The sequence below is a fragment of the Symphalangus syndactylus genome, chromosome 10, assembly GCF_028878055.3.
Source record: "Symphalangus syndactylus isolate Jambi chromosome 10, NHGRI_mSymSyn1-v2.1_pri, whole genome shotgun sequence".
Taxonomy (NCBI): domain Eukaryota; kingdom Metazoa; phylum Chordata; class Mammalia; order Primates; family Hylobatidae; genus Symphalangus; species Symphalangus syndactylus.
The window spans coordinates 44,059,893-44,080,405 of NC_072432.2; the positions used below are offsets into that span (position 1 = coordinate 44,059,893).

Here is a 20,513-nt window from a genome sequence, read left to right on the forward strand (position 1 = left end):
TAGTAAACATAGCTGGTGCACAAAGCTTCTGAATAGAAAAGACCAGGATAATTTAAGAATATGCTTTGAGGCCGGGCGTGGTGGCTCACGCCTGTAATCCCAGCACTTTGGGAGGCCGAGGCAGGCGGATCACGAGGTCGGGAGATCGGGACCATCCTGGCTAACATGGTGAAACCCCGTCTCTACTAAAAATACAGAAAAATTAGCCGGGCGTGGTGGCGGGCGCCTGTAGTCTCAGCTACTGGGGAGGCTGAGGCGGGAGAATGGCGTGAACCCGGGAGGCGGAGCTTGCAGTGAGCCGAATCGTGCCACTGCACTCCAGCCTGGGCGACAGAGCGAGACTCCGTCTCAAAAAAAAAAAAAAAAAAAAAAGAATATGCTCTGAAAGCAAACAAGAGCCTCCTTAATCTTACATGTGCTTTGATTTGCTTTCATGTGCTTTGTCTAGGTAAAGCAAATTTTTCCATGAAAGAAAGCTTGGACAGAAAATACGCTTGGTAAATCAGTCTTCTAAAAGCTGCTGGAGGTAAGGAAAAAAATTAGTAATGTAATGCTGTTGCTAAACTGCCCATCTAATTAATTCTGGGTAATATATTAACAATAATTTTTTGCTTTTTTTGGCAGAAAATTTGCCTTTTTTCACTAATCCTATCTCAATTTACTTCAAGAAGATTCCTTTAGTTGGCTAGGCAAGAAAATGTTCCTTGCCTCTCTTATGTAACTTAGTGTCTCCACTTAAATAAAATGCCTTAAGGAAAAAGCAGTTGCAAAGGAGGTAGGAAGAAAGACAAGAACAAGGCTAGAAGAACTTGGTTTTAACAGGCATATACATGAGAACCTTTATAGACTAAGAACTTCTGGAGGGTGGGGTGGGGTCATCCTGGGATTAATGATGAAAGGAATCTGTCACCTTTGAGCATGAGTACTTTTTACCTGTGGCTCCGCAACAAAGAGGCTATTGTGCTTCAAAGCAGAAGCTCCAAACAATGACAAAGAAACCAGGCAAAGGGGGCCAGAGGGGTTGTTGCTTACTGAACATTTTGGTAGCATTTTCAAAATAATTGGCTTAACTACACTATCAAACTAGTTGTAATTTCAAGGGCACCACAATTAACAGGGATTTATGTTAAAGTTCTGTTAGGCAGTCCTTTGTTCTTTCTTTCTTGTAAACAGATCTCTAAGGGACACACCCAGGGCCTGCCATATTATGGGTCAATACTTGATGAAACAGAAGGTACTCTTGATGCAAGGATGGTAAGGGATATTTGGAATCAGAAACATATAGTCACTCTGAGTATGATAGGAGAGATGAAGATATGATATGAAGAACTAAATAAAAATAAATTCTAAGAATATTAAGTTCACACTTTATATACTGCTCCAGTTAAAGGCAATTTAGTGAGTTGTTAAAAGCCAGGCATCTGGAGCCAGACTGTCTGGGTTTATCGCTCAGCTTTGCCACTTGGGTAAACAAACAAAACCACCTGTAATCTTACTACTTAAAAAAATACAAAGTATTTACAGTAAAGTATGAAAGCAAACCCATACTCCATTAACCATTCTACATTTAGTATGTATCCTTCTCAACTTTTCCCCAAAAGTTATACACATCAGTATATAATGGACACATGCATAATGCCAATAATACTGGTTTGGAATTCAAAACATCATTCAGTGATCTAACATGAGCCATGTAGTACATACATATTCATCTTGTATGTACTAATCATCTTGTGTTACTGGATAGGGGTCCCAATCCAGACCCCAAGAGAGGGTTCTTGGATCTCATGCAAGAAAGAATTCAGGAAGAGTCCCTAAAGTGAAAGCAAGTTCATTAGGAAAGTAAAGTAATAAAGAAAGGCTACTCCATAGGCAGAGAAACCCTGAAGCCTGCTGGTTGTCTATTTTTATGGTTATTTCTTTATCATATGCTAAACGAGGGGTGGGTTATTCAAGCTTCCCCTTTTTAAACCATATAGGGTAACTTCTTGACGTTGCCATGGCATTTGTCCTTTTTTTTTTATTAGTTTTTTTTGCACACGAAACAATAAACATTTTCTAAAAATACATACAAACAAAAAGATGCGTATCAAACATATTAGGAAGATTGCACATGGGAAGACAGGGAATAGAAATGGGGAGTGGGAATTAAAGAAAATGAATGAGAGAGGGATTTTGTATGGATCAATGATAATAACTCAATCCTCTATTTGATAAAGAAGAAGGAGAAGGAAGAGGAAGAAAAAGAAAGTGGGATAAAGGATCAGAAAGGGAGGAAAATAGAAAAAATTAGAGTATGACTCCAGGGTAGACCTGTTTTGTTGTCACTGGGTTGGTTGGTTGGTTTGTCTGTTGTATTTTTCATATGTTTCGCCATGTTGGCCAGGCTGGTCTCGAACTCCTGGCCTGAAGTGATCAACCCGCCTCGGCCTCCCAGAGCGCCGGGACTACAGGTGTGAGCCACCACGTCCAGCCCCCACATTGCTTCTGGCCTCCGTGGTAGACCTCCCAGATGGGGCGGTCGGGCAGAGGCGCTCCCCACATCCCAGACGGGGCAGCCGGGCAGAGGCGCTCCTCACTTCCCAGACGGGGTGGCCGGGCAGAGACGATCCTCACTTCTTCCCAGACGGGGCGGCCGGGCAGAGGTGCTCCTCACTTCTTCCCAGAAGGGGCGGCCGGGCAGAGGTGCTCCTCATGCCATGGCATTTGTAAAGTGTCACGGCACTGGTGGGAGTGTAGCAGTGAGGATGAACACAGTCACTCTCAACCTTTGTTTTGGTGGGTTTTAGCCAGCTTATTTACTGCAACTGTTTAATCAGCAGTGTCTTTTTGACCTGCATCTTGTGCCAACCTCCTATCTCATCCTGTGACTTAGAACGCCTTAACCGTCTGAGAATGCAGCCCAGGAAGTCTCAGCCTCATTTTACCAAGCCCCTATTCAAGGTGGAGTTGCTGTAGTTCAAACGCCCCTGACACTTGTATGTACTAAGATGACTATAGTATTTTTTTTGTCTTATTAACTATTGGTCTATTTAATAAACATTTATGTGTCTATTATTTTGCTATTATGATAGCAAAGTGAATGTCCTTGTACGTAAATATTAATGTTATTATTTCTATAGGTTAAATTTCAACTGGAATGATAAATCAAAAGGTATGCACATTTTAAATTCCAATAGATACTTCCACATTACTTTTTAAAAGACTGTGCAAGGCTGGGCATAGTGGCTCACGCCTGTAATCCTAGCACTTCAGGAGGCTGAGGCAGGCAGATTGCTTGAGTTGATGAGTTTGAGACCAGCCTGGGCAACATGGTGAAACCCTGTCTCTAAAAAATATACAAAAATTAGCAGGGTGTGGTGTTACATGACTGTTTTCTCAGCTACTTGAGAGGCTGAGGCGGGACCATTGCTTGAACTCGGGAGGTCGAGGTTGCAGTGAGCCGAGATTGCTCCACTGCACTCCAGCCTGGGTGACAAAGTAAGACACTGTATCAAAAAAAAAAAAAGGTTGTACTAATTTATGCTCTCAGTAATATATCAGAGAATGTCTTCTTCCTCACTTCTTCAATCCATATGAATTCTTTTTCGCCCTTTATTGTTACGAAAAATTTTATTTTATTTTATTTTTTTTTTTTGAGACAGAGTCTTGCTGTTGCCCAGGCTGTAGTGCAGTGGCACGATCTCGGCTCGCTGCAGACTCCGCCCCCGGCGGTTCACGCCATTCTCCTGCCTCAGCCTCCCGAGTAGCTGGGAGTACAGGCGCCCGCCACCTCGCCTGGCTAATTTTTTGTATTTTTAGTAGGGGCAGGGTTTCACTGTGTTAGCCGGGATGGTCTTGATCTCCTGACCTCGTGATCCGCCCGCCTCGGCCTCTCAAAGTGCTGGGATTACAGGCGTGAGCCACCGCGCCTGGCGGAAAAATTTTAAATACAGCAAAAATAGGAAATAGTCTAATGAGCTCCCATAAACCCAACATCCCATTTCAATAATTATCAACTTTATTTTTATTCCTTCTTGTTGAATTATTTTAAAGCAGATATTAGACATGACATTTTCCCAAGCAAAGTAGATATTTTATATCTTCAATTATTCTAATTCTGCTTTCTTCTAACAATATATAAACATGATGATTGTTCTTCTCCCGTTCTTATCTCTCAGTGTGAGAAAATGAAAAACAGAACACTGCCAGGCGCGGTGGCTCACGCTTGTAATCCCAGCATTTTGGGAGGCCGAGGCGGGCGGATCACGAGGTCAGGAGATCGAGACCAGGGTGAAACCTCGTCTCTACTAAAAATACAAAAAATTAGCCGGGCGTGGTAGCGGGCGCCTGTAGTCCCAGCTACTCGGAGAGGCTGAGGCAGGAGAATGGCGTGAACCCGGGAGGCGGAGCTTGCAGTGAGCCGAGATTGCGCCACTGCACTCCAGCCTGGGAGACAGAGCGAGACTCCGTCTCAAAAAAAAAAAAAGAAAGAAGAAAAACAGAACACCAAAAGCGTCCTGTAAGACTTCAGGGAAGATATGAAAGGTTGAACACATTTTACTTTTACTCCCAGGATTATTTTGAAGTATTAGTAATCACTGGCTTTCAACACATACTAGTTTCTGATGTGGCTCTTTATTTATGCTGCTGTTCTCGTTAATGTAGAAACTGTTTATTGAATGAGAAATAAGCTCCCACTCTAGGATGAGATGCATCACTGAGGAGCAGCCCCCTGGTTTTGGTGACAGAACTCCTACTGAAGGACAGTGCCCTGAGGATGCTGTGGTGAGGTATGCATCCTGCTAGCTTGTTGATACTGCTCCATGCTCATAAAACCATCTGGGGTCCACGAGTAACAAAACCATGATCCATAATAACAAACAAACAAAACGTTTGTTAGCATGACAGCCATCACAGGTCATCCCATCCCGAGGGAAGTGATCCAGAGATTACTTGTTTTTCCATCAGGTGGGAGATAGTAGAGGGCACCAGAAATTTGGAAGAAAGAAAGATGTTACCAGACCCCAGCACCTACCCAGAGTTAATATTGTCCCTTCAGTGGTTCAACAGAAAGATGTTAATGGAAAAGCGTCCCGATCCAGACCGCCCCTGTTTTTTTTTTTTTTAAATAGAGATGGGGTCTCACTATGTTGACCAGGCTGGTCTCGAATTCCTGAGCTCAAGTGATTCTCTCATTTCTCACGAGGCTGTGGAGAAACAGGAATGCTTTTACACTGTTGGGAGTGTAAATTAGTTCAACCATTGTGGAAGACAGTGTGGTGATTCCTCAAGGATGTAGAACCAGAAACACCATTTGACCCAGTGATCCCATTACTGGGTATTTACCCAAAGGATTATAAATCATTCTACTATAAAGACACATGCACATGTATGCTTATTGCAGCACTGTTTACAATAGCAAAGACTTGGAACCAACCCAAATGCACATCAATGTTAGACTGGATAAAGAAAATGTGGCACATACACACCGTGGAATACTTTGCAGCCATAAAAAAGGATGAGTTCATGTCCTTTGCAGGGACATAGATGAAGCTGGAAACCATCATTCTCAGCAAAGTAACACAGGAACAGAAAACCAAACACTGTATGTTCTCACTCATAAGTGGGAGTTGAACAGTGAGAACACATGGACACAGGGAGGAGAACAACACACAGTGGGACCTGTCTGGGGATCGGGGGCAAGGGGAGGGAGAGCATTAGGACAAAAACCTCATGCATGTGGGGCTTAAAACCTTGATGGTGGGTTAATAGGTACAGCAAACCACCATGGCACATGTATACCTATGTAACAAACCTTCACATTCTGCACTTGTATCCTGGAACTTAAAGTAAAAAAAAAAAAAAAAAAAGAATCTGGGGATTAAACATTCTGAATTTAATTGGCCTAATCCAATCTTCACACAATAGCAGTAGAGATCTTTTTGAAATGTTAATCAGATTTTGTTATTTATCAGTTTGAAACCAGTCACAGTCTTACCATTGTACTAAAATAAAATTTAAATATCCTCAAGGAGGCCTACAAGCCTGGTCTATCTTTTCACTTTTATTTATTTATTTATTTATTTATTTATTTATTTGAGACAGAGTCTCGCTCTGTCACCCAGGCTGAACTGCAATGGTGCGATCTGAACTCACTGCAACTTCCACCTCCCAGGTTCAAGTGATTCTCCTGCCTCAGCCTCCGAGTAGCTGGGATTACAGGTGCCCGCCAGCATGCCCGGCTAATTTTTTTGTATTTTTAGTAGTTACGGGGTTTCGCCATGTTGATCAGGCTGGTCTCGAACTCCTGACCTCAAGTGATTCACCCCCCTCAGCCTTACAAAGTGTTGAGATTACAAGTGTGAGCCACCGAGCACCTGGCCTATCTTTTCACTGTCATGCATGCCTTTCTCCATTTTGCTCACTGTCCTAGAGTCACATTAGGCTGCTTTCAGGCCCTCCCAAGCTTTAGTGTCTCCTCACTTTTTTGGTTTAGTCAACACTTCTCCTCACCCTTCACAATAATTATTCTTTATATTTCAGGCTTCAGTTTAAATGTCACTTACCAAGAGGACTTCAGAGACATCTCATTTTAAATTAGATTCCCTAGTTTTACTTTCTCTTTGTAACCTGAACCTTTCCTTCATAGCACTTATCCTTTAGTGATTGTATCATTATAAATAGGTTTTAAATTGTAATGTTTCTCTGTCCCTGCCCCCAACTTCCCGGAAGCTTTCAAAGCATAGATACCCATGCTTGTTCCCTCACCCCTCAAAATCCAGCACAACGCAGTGCCTTGCCTTTAGTATGCACATGGTACTTAAAAACAAAAACAAAAACCCAAAAAACCCGACTATATAAATAAAGTAACATTATATCCATGCTTGTTCTCTCACCCCTCAAAATCCAGCACAAAGCAGTGCCTTGCCTCTAGTATGCACATGGTACTTATACTTAAAAACCAAATAAAACAAAACCCCCCCCCAAAAAAATCTGGATATATAAATAAAGTAACATTTAAACTAAGACCAGAAGGGTGATGGCTAGGACTTAGCTAGGCAAAGGTTGTGTGTAGGAGGGAAGCATTGGGAAGACTTTTCTGCAAGGAACTTTTGGAAGTTTTTAAAGGAGGGAAAGGCCATCTGGAATGAGTGTCACAATTGTGAGATTAGAAATTTGCTTTGCTCTGCTTTGTGAAATACAGGAAACTTTTGTGTGTTTTTTTGTAAAGGAATTGTGTTTTTCTGATATATTACTGTGTTTAGTTATTAAGCCAGGATCATTAGAGGTGTAGAAAAATGTGCTAGATAAAAATCTCAGTGGAATTAGTATTGAGGTGATCCTGTTACATGCAGGTGTTGGATAAGGTGACTCACTTTTCAGCCTGTGATGTTCGGGCTCTGAGAAGTTTTAGACAATATAGAGGGTAGAAATCAGGATGACTAGGCTGCTGATATAATCTGTTACTTTTGTTGAATAAAAGAAAACCTGTCACTTTAAAATGTGTTATGTTTCGAATTTAAAATTTTTTAAATGACTTTCTGTTAGTAAAGTTAGCAAATAAAGGATAATAACCTGCAAGTAATCATTGACTAATCACAATTTTAAAGAAAAATACTTGGGCAAGAAAATGTGAAAAAAGCCTCACAAAGTAATTGTGTTGGAGGGTACCTTTTGCTAAAATATTTACCTTTCAGCTACCTCCAAATCCAAAAGGTCTATTTTTAGGCAATTAAGTCATCATAAAGGAGAACACATATTTGAAGGCAAGTGGGCCTGAATTTAAATGCCAGGTCCATCACTTACTGTGAAATCATTAAGATTTTTTCTTAGTACAGGCATATATACCTGTACTTAGATATTTCCTTAGTATAGGTATATATACACAAGCATATTTTTAATGAAATAAGGAGGAAATACTCTCGACAGTCAGTCCTCATGTCTGTAACTGGTTACATGGCCATAGTTGGGATTGATAACTACCTTCTACTACCCATTCTGTATTCCCTTTCCCTTTAGCAAGCATCTCAGCTGGTCATGGTTTTTTACCTGATGGAGTGACCCAAACTTTCATTCCTGAAGTGTCTGGGCCATTTGTAGGCCTGCCTGTTGTAGTTTTCTTTTCTTTTTTTTTTTTTTTTGAGACGGAGTCTTGCTCTATCACCCAGGCTGGAGTGCAGTGGCGCGATCTCGGCTCACTGCAGGCTCCGCCCCCTGGGGTTCACGCCATTCTCCTGCCTCAGCCTCCCTTGTAGCTGGGACTACAGGCGCCTGCCACCTCGCCCGGCTAATTTTTTGTATTTTTAGTAGAGACGGGGTTTCACTGTGGTCTCGATCTCCTGACCTTGTGATCCGCCCGCCTCGGCCTCCCAAAGTGCTGGGATTACAGGCGTGAGCCACTGCGCCCGGCCTGTAGTTTTCTATTGATCTTAGTTACAGGGCAGGGTAATAGTAAGAGATGCCCTAAGTAATCGCCTGTATTCCAGACATACTCTGTATTCCTTATCTGCACTGTGGAGTAGTAGACTGATTTCATCTGGATAGTCTGGGTCAATCACCTCAATTAACATTGTACTTCCCTGCTTAACCTGTATACTTAGAGGTAGGAGGAGCATGGCCAGAGGGCAATTTTAACTTCCCAGTTCCGTAGAGTCATTGTTGTGTCCCCTGGTGGCAGCATTCCTCCCTCTGGAAATAAGACTTCTGGGCCAGCAGAACATAATGTGGCAGGAACAGGAAGCAAAAATTTTGCTAACCAGGTCACTAGGGGTAATTGTGAGTGGTGCCACTTCCACTTCCACCCCTTGATTCCTGGACGCATGAATACTGGCTCTGAAAGAAACAGTACTGTGATGGTTAATATTAGTTGTCAACTTGATTGGATGAAGGGGTGCCCAGATGGCTGGTAAAGTATTGTTCCTGGGTGTATCTGTGTGGGTGTTGCCAGAGGAGACTGACATTTGAGTCAGTGGGCTGGGAGAGGAAGACCCGTCCTCAGTGTGGGTGGACACCATCCAATCAGCTGCCAGCATAGCAAAGACAAAGCAGGAAGAAGAAGCTGGGATAAGTTTACCTGCTGGATGCTTCTTCCTGCTCCTCCTGCCCTTGGACGTCAGACTCCAGGTTCTTTGGCCTTTGAACTCTTGGACTTACACCAGTGGTTTGCCAGGGGGTCTTGGGCCTTCAGCCACAGACTAAAGGCTGCACTGTCAGCTTCCCTGGTTTTGAGGCTTTTGGACTCAGACTGAGCCACTACTGGCTTCTTTCTTCCCCAGCATGCAGATGACCTGTTGTGGGACTTTGCCTTGTGATTTTGTGAACCAATTCTCCCTAATAAACTCCCTTTCGTATATACACAGCCTTTGGGAAAACTTTGCCCCAGCCCTGCAAAGTATTGTCACCAAGTTGGTATTGTAACTGAAACGCCAAAAGGCCATTCCACCGTTCTATATCAAGCCAGCTGCTTCAGGATAATGGGGAACATAGTAAGACCAGTGAATTCCATGAGCATAAGCCCACTGCCATATTTCTTTGGCTGTGAAGTGCTTTGGTCAGAGGCAATGCTGTGTGGAATACCATGGAGGTGGATAAGGCATTCAATGAGCCCATGAATTTTAGTCTTGGCAGAAGCATTGGGTGCAGGAAAGGGAAATCCATATCTGGAGTAAGTGTCTATTCCAGTAAGGACAAACTGCTGCCCCTTCCATGATGGAAGAGGTCCCATGTAATCAAACTGCCACCAGATAGCTGGCTGACCACCCCGAGGAATGGTGCCGCATCAAGGGCTCAGTGCCAGTCCCTGCTGCTAGCAGATTGGGCACTCAATGGTGGCCATAGCCAGGTCAGCCTTGGTGAGTGGAAGTCCATGTTTCTCACTCATGCATAACCTCCATCCCTGCCACCATGGCCACTTTGTTCATGAGCCCATTGGGCAATGATAGGGATGGCTGGGGAAAGAGGCTGAGTGGTGTTCACAGAGCAGGTCATCCTATCCTCCTGATTATTAAAATCCTCCTTTGCTGAGGTCACCCTTTGGTGAGCATTCACATGGGACACAAATGTCTTCAAAGTTTTTGACCACTCAGAGAGGCCCATTTACATACCTCTTCCCCAAATTTCTTTGTCATCAATTTCCAATCATGCTCCTTCCAGGTTCCTGATCATTCAGCCAAACCATTGGCTACAGCACATGAGTTTATATAAATGCATGTCTGGCCATTTCTCCTTCCAAGAAAAGTGCACAACCACGTGTACTGCTCAAAGTTCTGTCCACTGGGAAGAGTTCCCTTCATCACTGTCTTTTAGGGACATCTCAGAAAGGGGCTGTAGTGCTGCAGCTGTCCACTTTTGGGTGGTGCCTGCATATCATGCTGAACCATCTGTAAACCAGGCCCTAGTCTTCTCTTCCTCTGTCAAGAGGCCATAGGGAATTCTCCATAAGGCCATCAGCACAGGCTGGCGGAGAGAAGGCAGGGTGGCAGGAGTGGGGACCAAGGGAATTTGAGCCACTTCTTCATGTAACTTACTTATGCCTTCGGGACCTGCTTGAGCCCAATCACGTGTATACCACTTCCATTTGATGATGGAATGCTGCTGTGATAGACAGTTAAGGTCGCATGGTGACTTGATGACCCATAGTCAAATGTTCAGTTTCCACTAAAGCCCAGTAACAGGCCAAGAGCTGTCTCTCAAAAGGAGAGTAGTTATCTGCAGAAGATGACAGGGCCTTGCTCCAACATCCTAGAGGCCTCCACTGTGATTCACCTATTGAGGCCTGCCAAACACTGCAAACAGCATCCTTATCTGCCACTGACATCTCAAGCACCATTGGATCTGCTGAGTCATATGGCCCAAGAGGCAGAGCAGCTTGCACTGCAGCCTGGACCTGTTGCAGAGCCTTCTCCTGTTTTGGACCCCACTCAAAACTAGCAGCCTTTCATGTCACTTGATAAATGGAATGGAGTAACACACCCAAATGAGGAATGTGTTGTCTCCAAAATCCTAACAGGGCCACTAGGCATTGTGCCTCTTTCTTGGTTGTAGGAAGGGCCAAATGCAACAACTTATCCTTCACCTTGGAAGGACTATCTCAACATGCCCCACATCACTGGAACCCTTGAAATTTCACAGAGGTAGAAGCCCCCTGAATTCTAGTCGGATTTACTTCTCATCCCCTGACATGCAAATGTCTGCCCAGTTGCTACTTTGTTTTTGGGTTTTTTTTTTTTTTTTTTTTGAGATGGAGTCTTGCTCTGTCGCCCAGGCTGGAGTGCAGTGGTGTGTTCTCGACTCACTGCAAGCTCTGCCTCCCAGGTTCATGCCATTCTCCTGCCTCAGCCTCCCAAGTAGCTGGGACTACAGGCACCCACCACCATGCCCAGCTAATTTTTTGTGTATTTTGTTCAGTAGAGATGGGGTTTCACTGTGTTAGCCAGAATGGTCTTGATCTCCTGACCTCGTGATCCACCCACCTCTGCCTCCCAAATCGCTGGAATTACAGGCATGAGCCACTGTGCCCGGCCAGGAATGGAGAAAAAGGCATTTGCCGAATCAATAGCTACATACCAGGTACCAGGAGATGTGTAAATTTGCTCAAGCAATGAAACCACATCTGGTACAGCAGTTGCAATTGTAGTCACCACTTGGTTAAGCTTACAATAATCCACTATCATTCTCCAAGATCCATCTGTCTTCTGAATAGGCCAAATAGGAGAGTTGACCGGGGATGTGGTAGGGATCATCACCCCTGCACCTTTCAGGTCCTTGATGGTGGCACTAGTCTCTGCAATCCTTCCAGGGATGCAATATTGCTTTTTTATTTACTATTTTTTTAGGTAGAGGCAGCTATAATGGTTTCCCTTTGGCCTTTCTCACCATAATAGCTGTCACTCCACAGATCAGGGAACCAATGTGGGAATTCTGCCACCTGGTAAGTATGTCTATTTATTTATGACCACAGGACAGGTCCTGGACCCACTGTAAGTCAGATCTGAGCCAAAATGCCATTAATTACCTGACCTCCATAAGCCCCTACTGTAACTGGAAGGCCAAGGATCCCCTGGAATCAATGTCTGTTCAGAGCATGTCTAGTAATTCCCAAAGGTCTGATTATTCCCCTTTTCCCAGTTCACAGTTACCCTGGTGAAAGGCCAGAGGTCTCTTTGGGAAAGGATGGAAGAAAGATTAACAGTATAAATTTTTAGTAGTATAGTGGGGTCCTTCCTCAAAGGGACCTAGCCTCCTCTTCATTCAAGGGGTTCTGGGTGTGTAAACTGGCTCAAGTCTGGAAACTGATTGAAGGCCACGATTATCTGCTTTTATAATTGAAATTAGACTTTTGTCTACTTGACCTGGAAGTTTTCCTTTTACAGATCAAGTAAAAACATAGTAGGCTTCCTATCAATTCAACTTCTAGGAATGCCATGATTAATTAGCCAATACCAGAGCTCTACATGGGTCAGAATATTCTGATTGTGGCTTTGCCTGTGCTGTCCATTATGGTAACTACTCCCATGTTGCCTTGATGATTGAGTTCTACCACTTGGTTCCTGCCACTTGGGATCTGATTATTCCCATTGTGTTTAAGTTTTCCAGTTGAGTGACTATGGTTTCTACTGTAAGATCTAGCATACAGAGAAGAGCAATCACAGAACTCTTTAAAGATGCTGGTGCTCCCCTCACAAATCTATTTCACAAGGTATTGGTGAAGGGTATGTCTTCTGAACCCTCCCGTTTGGGGTGAGTAGGTCCAAAGTGAAAAAATCCACTCTAGCATTCCAGTCTCCCAAGGCCTTTGAATCCCTTCCTCTCCATTAAACCAAGGGAGATCAGGCATTTACAGCTCACTCACAGTTGGCCATCTTTTGATCCATGTTTCAACTAACTGAGAAATAAATTATTAGAATCTTATAAAACTCCCTTAGCTGGCTGTGCTAAGTGGCTCAAGCCTGTAATCCCAGCACTTTGGGAGGCTGAGGTGAGTGGATCGTTTGAGGTCAGGAGTTTGAGACCAGCCTGGCCAACATGGTGAAACCCCGTCTCTACTAAAAAATTAAAAAAAAAAAAAATAGCTCAGCGTTGTGGCAGGTACCTGTAACCCCAACTACTTAGGAGGCTGAGGCAGGAGAATTGCTTGATCCTGGGTGATGGAGGTTGCAATCAGCTGAGATCACACCACTGCACTTTAACCTGGGCATCCGAGTGAGACACCATTTCAAAAACAAAAACAAAAACACAACTCCCTGAGCTGCAACATTAAATGCAGAATCTCTGCCTAGTAGGTCCATATCAATAGATTTAGCCTGATCCAACTTTATGCTCCTACTACCGTTATTTCACACCCTTAATATCCATTCCCATACCTGTTCTCCAGGCTTCTGCTTATATAAATTAGAAAACTCAAGTAGTTCTTTTGGAGTATAGTGCACCTCCTCATGGGTCACACTTTGTACTTCACGTTTAAGTGTCTGCTGGGACTTGAGTCTAGCTACAGGTCTAGACGCAAAGAGAGGTGTTAGGGGTGGGTCCTGAGGAGAATCAGCATTGTCTTGCCTGGCAACTGCCTCGGGGGAGGCCATCACTGTTGCCTCAGCCAGTGCAGGGTTAATCTCAGACAAAGGTGAAAAGGCTGACAGCAGCTTGGGTGAGAGAGGGGATGTTGCCCCCACAGGGGAGTGGGTTGTGAGGGAGGTGAAGGCCATTTCCTCTGGAAAAAAAACTCATTGGAATTCAGGAACTTCGTGTCTCCAGCTTCATCAGGGTCCTTCCACACATCCCCATCTCAGGTTGTAGAGTTCCATTATTTCCCAATCAATGGTCTCACTTTATCAGTAGATACTTGGTGAGGCTGAACATGCACCTTTCATTGTATGCCAGTCACTCACATGATAAGAGCTTGGTCTTATTTTCAGCAATTTCAGCCTTTGTCTACAGAAGATAAGACAAACAAACCTTACAAAAACCCAGGGCAATCTTAGAAGATTTGAGGCTAAGTGTGCAATTCTGGAGCTGGGATATATAATCTCTGAGCTTATCTTTTTATTTCATCACTTTGTCCAGCAAACTTAGGAGCAGCCAACCAACTTCACTATGTTCCTTGGTTCTCTGTAAACATTCAAAGGTATCATGTATAGAGTCGCTAAACTCCTTCCCTCTCAGTAGTGGTGAATCAGGAGTATCAAATGCATTTATTTTGCATAACTCTCTAAACAATGCATGCCATGGGCTATCGGTGTTCTACGTACTGTTAGAGTCCTTTTTTTCCATCTGTTTGTGTCCTCTCTTATTTTCTTGAGCAGTGGTTTGTAGTTCTCCTTGAAGAGGTCCTTCGCATCCCTTGTAAGTTGGATTCCTAGGTATTTTATTCTCTTTGTAGCAGTTATGAATGGGGATTCACTCATGATTTGGCTCTCTGCTTATGTATTATTGATGTATAGGAATGCTTGTGATTTTTGCACATTGATTTTGTACCCTGAGACTTTGCTGAAGTTGCTTATCAGCTTAACGAGTTTTTGGGCTGAGACAATGGGGTTTTCTAAATATACAATCATGTCATCTGCAAACAGAGACAATTTGACTTCCTCTCTTCCTATTTGAATACCCTTCATTTCTTTCTCTTGCCTGATTGCCTTGGCCAGAACCTCCAATACCATGTTGAATAGGAGTGGTGAGAGAGGGCATCTTTGTCTTGTGCCGGTTTTCAAAGGGAATGCTTCCAGCTTTTGTGCATTCAGTATGATATTGGCTATGGGTTTGTCATAAACAACTCTTATTATTTTGAGATATGTTCCATCAATACCTAGTTTATTGAGAGTTTTTAACATGAAGGGATGTTGACTTTCGTCAAAGGCCTTTTCCGCATCTATTGAGATATTCATGTGGTTTTTGTCATTGGTTCTGTTTATGTGATGGATTACATTCATTGATTTGTGAATGTTGAACCAGACTTGCATCCCAGGGATGAAGCCAACTTGATTGTGGTGGATACTTGATGTGATTTTGATTTTTAAAAATTTATTGAAACTTTTTTGTGGCCTAACATATATAGTCTTCTTGGAGAATGTTTAGTGTACTGATGAGAAGAATTTATATTCTGCAGTTGTTAGATAGAATGCTCTGTAAATGTCTGTTGGGTCCATTTGGTCTAAAGTACAATAGTCTAGTAATATTTGTTTTATGAATCTGGGTGCTCCAGTGTTGGCTAAATATACACTTAGGATTATTATGTCTTCGTGTCATTATATAATGACCTTCTTTGTCTTTTTTTTGTTTTTTTTTTACTGTTTCTGATTTAAAATCTGTTTTATCTAATATAAGTATAGCTACTTTTGCTTACTTTTGGTTTCCATTTGTGTGGAATATCTTTTCCCATCCCATTACCTTCAGTCTGTAAGTGTCTTTACGAGTAAGGTGAGTTTCTTACAAGCCACATATAGTTGATTCATGTTTTTATATCCATTCTGCCAAACTGAATGCTTTAAATAGAGCGGTTAATCCATTTAAATTCAAGGTTAATATTGGTATGTGAAGTTTTGTCCCTGTCATAATGTTAATTGTTATCTAGTTGCTTTGCAGATTCTTTATTTACTTTTCCTCTGTTTGTCTTGTCTTTGTGGTCTGGTGTTCTGTCATATTGCCATTTGATTTCTTTCTTTTCTTCATTTGTGTAATTGCTCTATAAGACATATGAGTTTTATACTTTCATATGTTTTTATGATGGTGATTATTGACCTTTTGTTTCCATGTTTAGAACTTTTTGAGCCTTTCTTGTAGGACTGGTGTAGTGGTGACAAATTCCCTCAGTATTTGCTTGTTTGGAAAAGACTATTTCTCCTTCTCTTATGAAGCTTATTCTAGCAGTATATAAAATTTGGGCTTGACAATTTTTTTCTTTAAGTATTTTGAAAATAGAATCTCAATCTTTTCTGGCTTGTAGGGTTTCTGCTGGGAAGTCTGCTGTTAGTCTGATAGGGTTTCCTTTATAGGTGATTAGATGCTTTTCTTTTGCTGATATGAAAAATTTTTCCTTCATGTTGAACTTAGTCTGATGACTAAATGTCATGGTGAAGTCCTTCTTGCAATGTATTTTCCTGGAGTTCTCTGAGGCTTTTATATCTCCGTGTCTAGATCTCTTGCTAGACTAGGGAAGTTTTCCTCAATTATATCCTCAAATAGATTTTCCAAACTTCTGGCTTTTTCTTCTCTCTCAGGAATACCTTTGATTTGTAGGTTCAGATGTTTTACATAGTCTCGTTGTTCCTGGAAGCCTTGTTCATTTTTAAAAATCCTCTTTTGCTTTATTTTTGTCTGACTGAATTAATTTGAAAGATCTGTTTTAGAGTTCTGAAATTCTTTCTTCCACTTGGTCTAGTCTACTGTTGAAGGTTTTTGTGTTTGTTTTTTTTTTGAGATGGAGTCTTGCTCTGTCACCCAAGCTGCAGTGCAGCAACATGATCTTGGCTTGCTGCAACTCCTTTCTCCTGGGTTCAAGTGATTCTCCTGCCTTAGCCTCCCAAGTAGCTGGGACTACAGGCATGTGCCACCATGCTCGGCTTATTTTTGTATTTTTAGTAGAGATGGGGTTTCGCCGTGTTGGCCAGGCTGGTCTTGAACACCTGGCCTCAAGTGATCCATCTGCCTCAGCCTCCCAAAGAGTTGGGATTACAGGCGTGAGTCACTGCACCTGGCTTATTGTTGAAGTTTTCAACTATATTTTGTTATTCCTTCTATGAATTTTTCATTTCCAGAAGTTCTTTTCTTTTAATCTATCACTTCGGTAAATTTCTCATTCATATCCTGAATTGATTTTATGATTTTTTTTGTATTGGTTTTCAGATTTCTCTTGGATCTCACTGATCATCTTTAAAATAAGTATTTTGAAGTCCTTATTTTGTATTTCCAAAATTTCATTTGGAAAAATAAAAAATGAAAAAGTATAAAACAAAACAAAAAATTTTCATTTTGGTTAGAGTATACTGTTGGAGAGTTATTGTGATACTTTGTGGGTGCTGTAACATCCTGTTTTTTCATACTTCCAGAATTGTTATGCTGGTTGCTTCTCAGCTGAAGAAATTCATTTCTTGTTATTTTTGAATTTACTGTCGTTTGGACATGACTCCTTTTTATTCCCCTTGAGTACATGACTGCAATGTACATTGAGTAGGGTTGTTCGGCTTTGCTTCTGGGTGCTTTCAGTGGCAAAAATGCTGTATAAATTCCTTCTTTATAGATAGCCTCAGTGTGGTGACTTTATCACATGTTGGTTGTAGTAGTTGTGTACTGGGCATGTGAGCAGGCTCATGACCTCCTGAAGAACTGGAGTTGCAGAGGTCTTGAGAAGCTTATCTCATTCCCAAGCACTGTGCACTTGTGTCAGCGTATTTTGTATTGGATTGTGTAGTTCAACCTCCAGGTCAGTTACTGATACCTGCAGGTAACAGCTAGCTGCAGCAGTAGCAGTAGGAATTATGCTTTGTTAACGGGAAGATCTTTATTTACTGGGAGAAGCTCTCTGATGCTTCTGGTAATGGACTGGTCTGTGAAAGCACAGTGGCCTGGGCTCCATGCTCATCCTCATGGAGGTGACGGTGAAGCTGGATAGAGCTGGACCAGGCAGGCCTGCCCTCTGGTCCTCCAATGGTGGGTGCAAGCAGCAGCCCTGACAAAGGTGGCAGAGGAGTCATCGGACCCCTGGTGAAACACTGAGCTCTCTGCAGGGCAGATAGGGGCTGTCCCAGTACCATGGCCTCAGCATGCATTAATGTGATTTATTTCTCTGTCATGTTTCCATCCAGATGCTCTGGATATTCAGTTTGGTCAGACACAGCTGTTTATTACTAGGCTGCAATGTAGCCCAGAACTGTAGGAGATGCCTACCTTGTGGCTCAACACTAAGCCTCTGTGCTGTCTGGAAATGGTTGCAGTGCAGTCTTCCCCCAGAGTCCCAAACACATAGCACCTTGGCCCTCCTGTTGTCCTTCACAGTTCTGTGCAGAGAGAGGAAGGGGTTCTGCCTTTCTTGCTAATCTGGGCCCAGAGGTCACATTGCCCGTGGGGATGCAGTCTCCCCTCACAGGCCCAGGCAGGCTGCCCCCTCTGCTTGCTTGTGCTAACTTCTTGTTGGCAGCGACAGTCGTATCAGCAGTTGTGAGCAGAGAGAGAGGAGAAATCTCCTTCTCTATGTCAGGCTCAAGTACTGAGGCTGCTCAGCTGGTGAAATGGGATTTCATTCCTCACTTGCAGAGCCCAGCATAGAGTGTGTCTGTTGGAAGGAGGGCTGCCAATCACAGCCCCAAGCAGAGAGCTTTTGGGTACTGGGAAACATATACTTTGGTTTCCTTTGTCCCAAGAGCTGTCCCATTGGTGTGGTGTACTTTCCCTTCCATTAAGAGCAGCGCTCCACGGAGGGTTAGATTGTGTTCGGAATTGGTGGGTTCTTGGTCTCATTGACTTCAAGAATGAAGCCACGGACCCTCGCGGTGAGTGTTACAGTTCTTAAGGTGGCGCGTCTGGAGTTGTTCGTTCCTTCTGATGTTCGGATGTGTTGGGAGTTTCTTCCTTCTGGTGGGTTCGTGGTCTCGCTGGCTCAGGAGTGAAGTTGCAGACCTTCGCAGCGAGTGTTACAGCTCTTAAGGTGGCACGTCTGGGGTTGTTCGTTCCTCCTGGTGGGCTTGTGGTCTCGCTGGCTTCAGGAGTGAAGCTGCAGACCTTCGCGGTGAGTGTTACAGCTCATAAAAGCAGCATGGACCCAAAGAGTGAGGAGTAGCAAGATTTATTGCAAACAGCGAAAGAACAAAGCTTCCACACTGCGGAAGGGGACCCGAGCAGGTTGCCACTGCTGGCTGGGGCAGCCTGCTTTTATTCTCTTATCTGGCCCCACCCACGTCCTGCTGATTGGTAGAGCGGAGTGGTCTGTTTTGATCGGTGCATTTACCATCCCTGAGCTAGACATAAAAGTCCTCCACGTCCCCATCAGATCAGTTAGATACAGAGTATCGACACACCCGAGGTTCTCCAAGGCCCCACTGGAGCAACCAGACACAGAGTGTCGATTGGTGCATCCACAAACCTCGAGCTAGACACGGTGCTGATTGGTGTATTTACAATCCTTGAGCTAGACATAAAGGTTCTCCACATCTCCACCAGACTCAGGAGCCTAGCTGGCTTCACCCAGTGGATCCCGCACCGGGGCTGCAGGTGGAGCTGCCCACCAGTCCCGCGCCGTGCGCTCGCACTCCTCAGCCCTTGGGTGGTTGATGGGACTGGGCGCCGTGGAGCAGAGGGTGGCGCTTGTCGGGGAGGCTTGGGCCGCACAGGAGCCCATGGAGGGGGTGGGAGGCTCAAGCATGGCGGGCTGCAGGTCCTGAGCCCTGCCCTGCAGGAAGGCAGCTAAGGTCCGGTGAGAAATCCAGCGCAGTGCCAGTGGGTCGGCACTGCTGGGGGACCCAGTACACCTTCCACAGCCGCTGGCCTGGGTGCTAAGCCCCTCATTGCCCAGGGCCGGCAGGGCCGGCCGGCTGCTCCGAGTGGGGGGGCCCGCCAAGCCCACGCCCACCCGGAACTCCAGCCGGCCCGCAAGCGCCGCGCGCAGCCCCAGTTCGGGCTCGCGCCTCTCCCGCCACACTCCCTGCAAGCTGAGGGAGCCGGCTTCCCCCTTGGCCAGCCCAGAAAGGGGCTCCCACAGGGCAGCGGTGGGCTGAAGGGCCCTCAAGTGCCACCAAAGTGAGAGCCCAGGCAGAGGAGGCACCGAGAGTGAGTGAGGGCTGTGAGGACTGCCAGCATGCTGTCACCTCTCGAGCTGACTGGGAACTCTGAAGCTCCCTTGGGTCCAGACACTACTGTGCCATTATCACCCTCCTAGCGAGTGCTAGCGAATGTCTATGGGAGCTTCCAGGACATGGAAACACAAGGGCTGAGGTTTCTTGGGCAGAATTCAGTCCCCCAACAGCTGCGCCCCTACAATGGCGCCTCGCTGCAGATACTCGAGTCTGGGCAAAAGGCAAGTGCCCCTGCAAAAGATAACTGTCTAGTGTAATGCCCTCAAGAAGTCTCCAAATCACCGCCCTGACTAGTGTCTGGGATCATGAGTGCAGAGGAGCTCTCCTGTTTATATACCAGCAGTCTGCCATAGAGGTGAGGGGAGCCCAAACCCTCCCACTTACCCTTTCCACCCAATGCCAGGTCCCTCAGGGATTCCAGACAATGTCTGATGGCCCAACTTGGCCCCTTCCTTCCTTCTTTTTTTTGTGCCTCAGTTTATTTTTCCCCATGAGCTCTCCATTGGGTTCTAGTACTCTCTCCTTGATATTCTATTCAAGTTATGGTAATCTGTTTGTAATTTTGGTTCTTATTTCTGAGGAGAACTGGCAAATAATATTTCTAGTCAGTCATCTTGAATCTGTCTCCAGTTTTTTTTCTTATGGATCATGCTCTTGATGTAGCTTAAAAAGTTTGAATAGCTCAAAGCCATGCAAATTTTCTTAAAATATTTTATTCCAAGAATTTTTAGTTTATGTTTAATTAGTCTTGTGTTG

At 44.1% G+C, this 20,513-nt stretch overlaps 1 long non-coding RNA gene across 1 annotated transcript in view; it reads left to right on the top strand.

Moving 5' to 3' along the window:
• The first annotated feature begins 437 nt into the window (after positions 1-437).
• Positions 438-20,513, top strand: part of LOC129491697 (uncharacterized) — a 43,466-nt gene continuing 23,390 nt past the window's right edge. Inside the window, exons 1-4 of the long non-coding RNA XR_008660594.2 lie at positions 438-526; positions 1,174-1,234; positions 3,123-3,154; positions 4,648-4,772. This is a non-coding gene — a long non-coding RNA (uncharacterized lncRNA). The remainder of the gene's footprint in view (positions 527-1,173; positions 1,235-3,122; positions 3,155-4,647; positions 4,773-20,513) is intronic.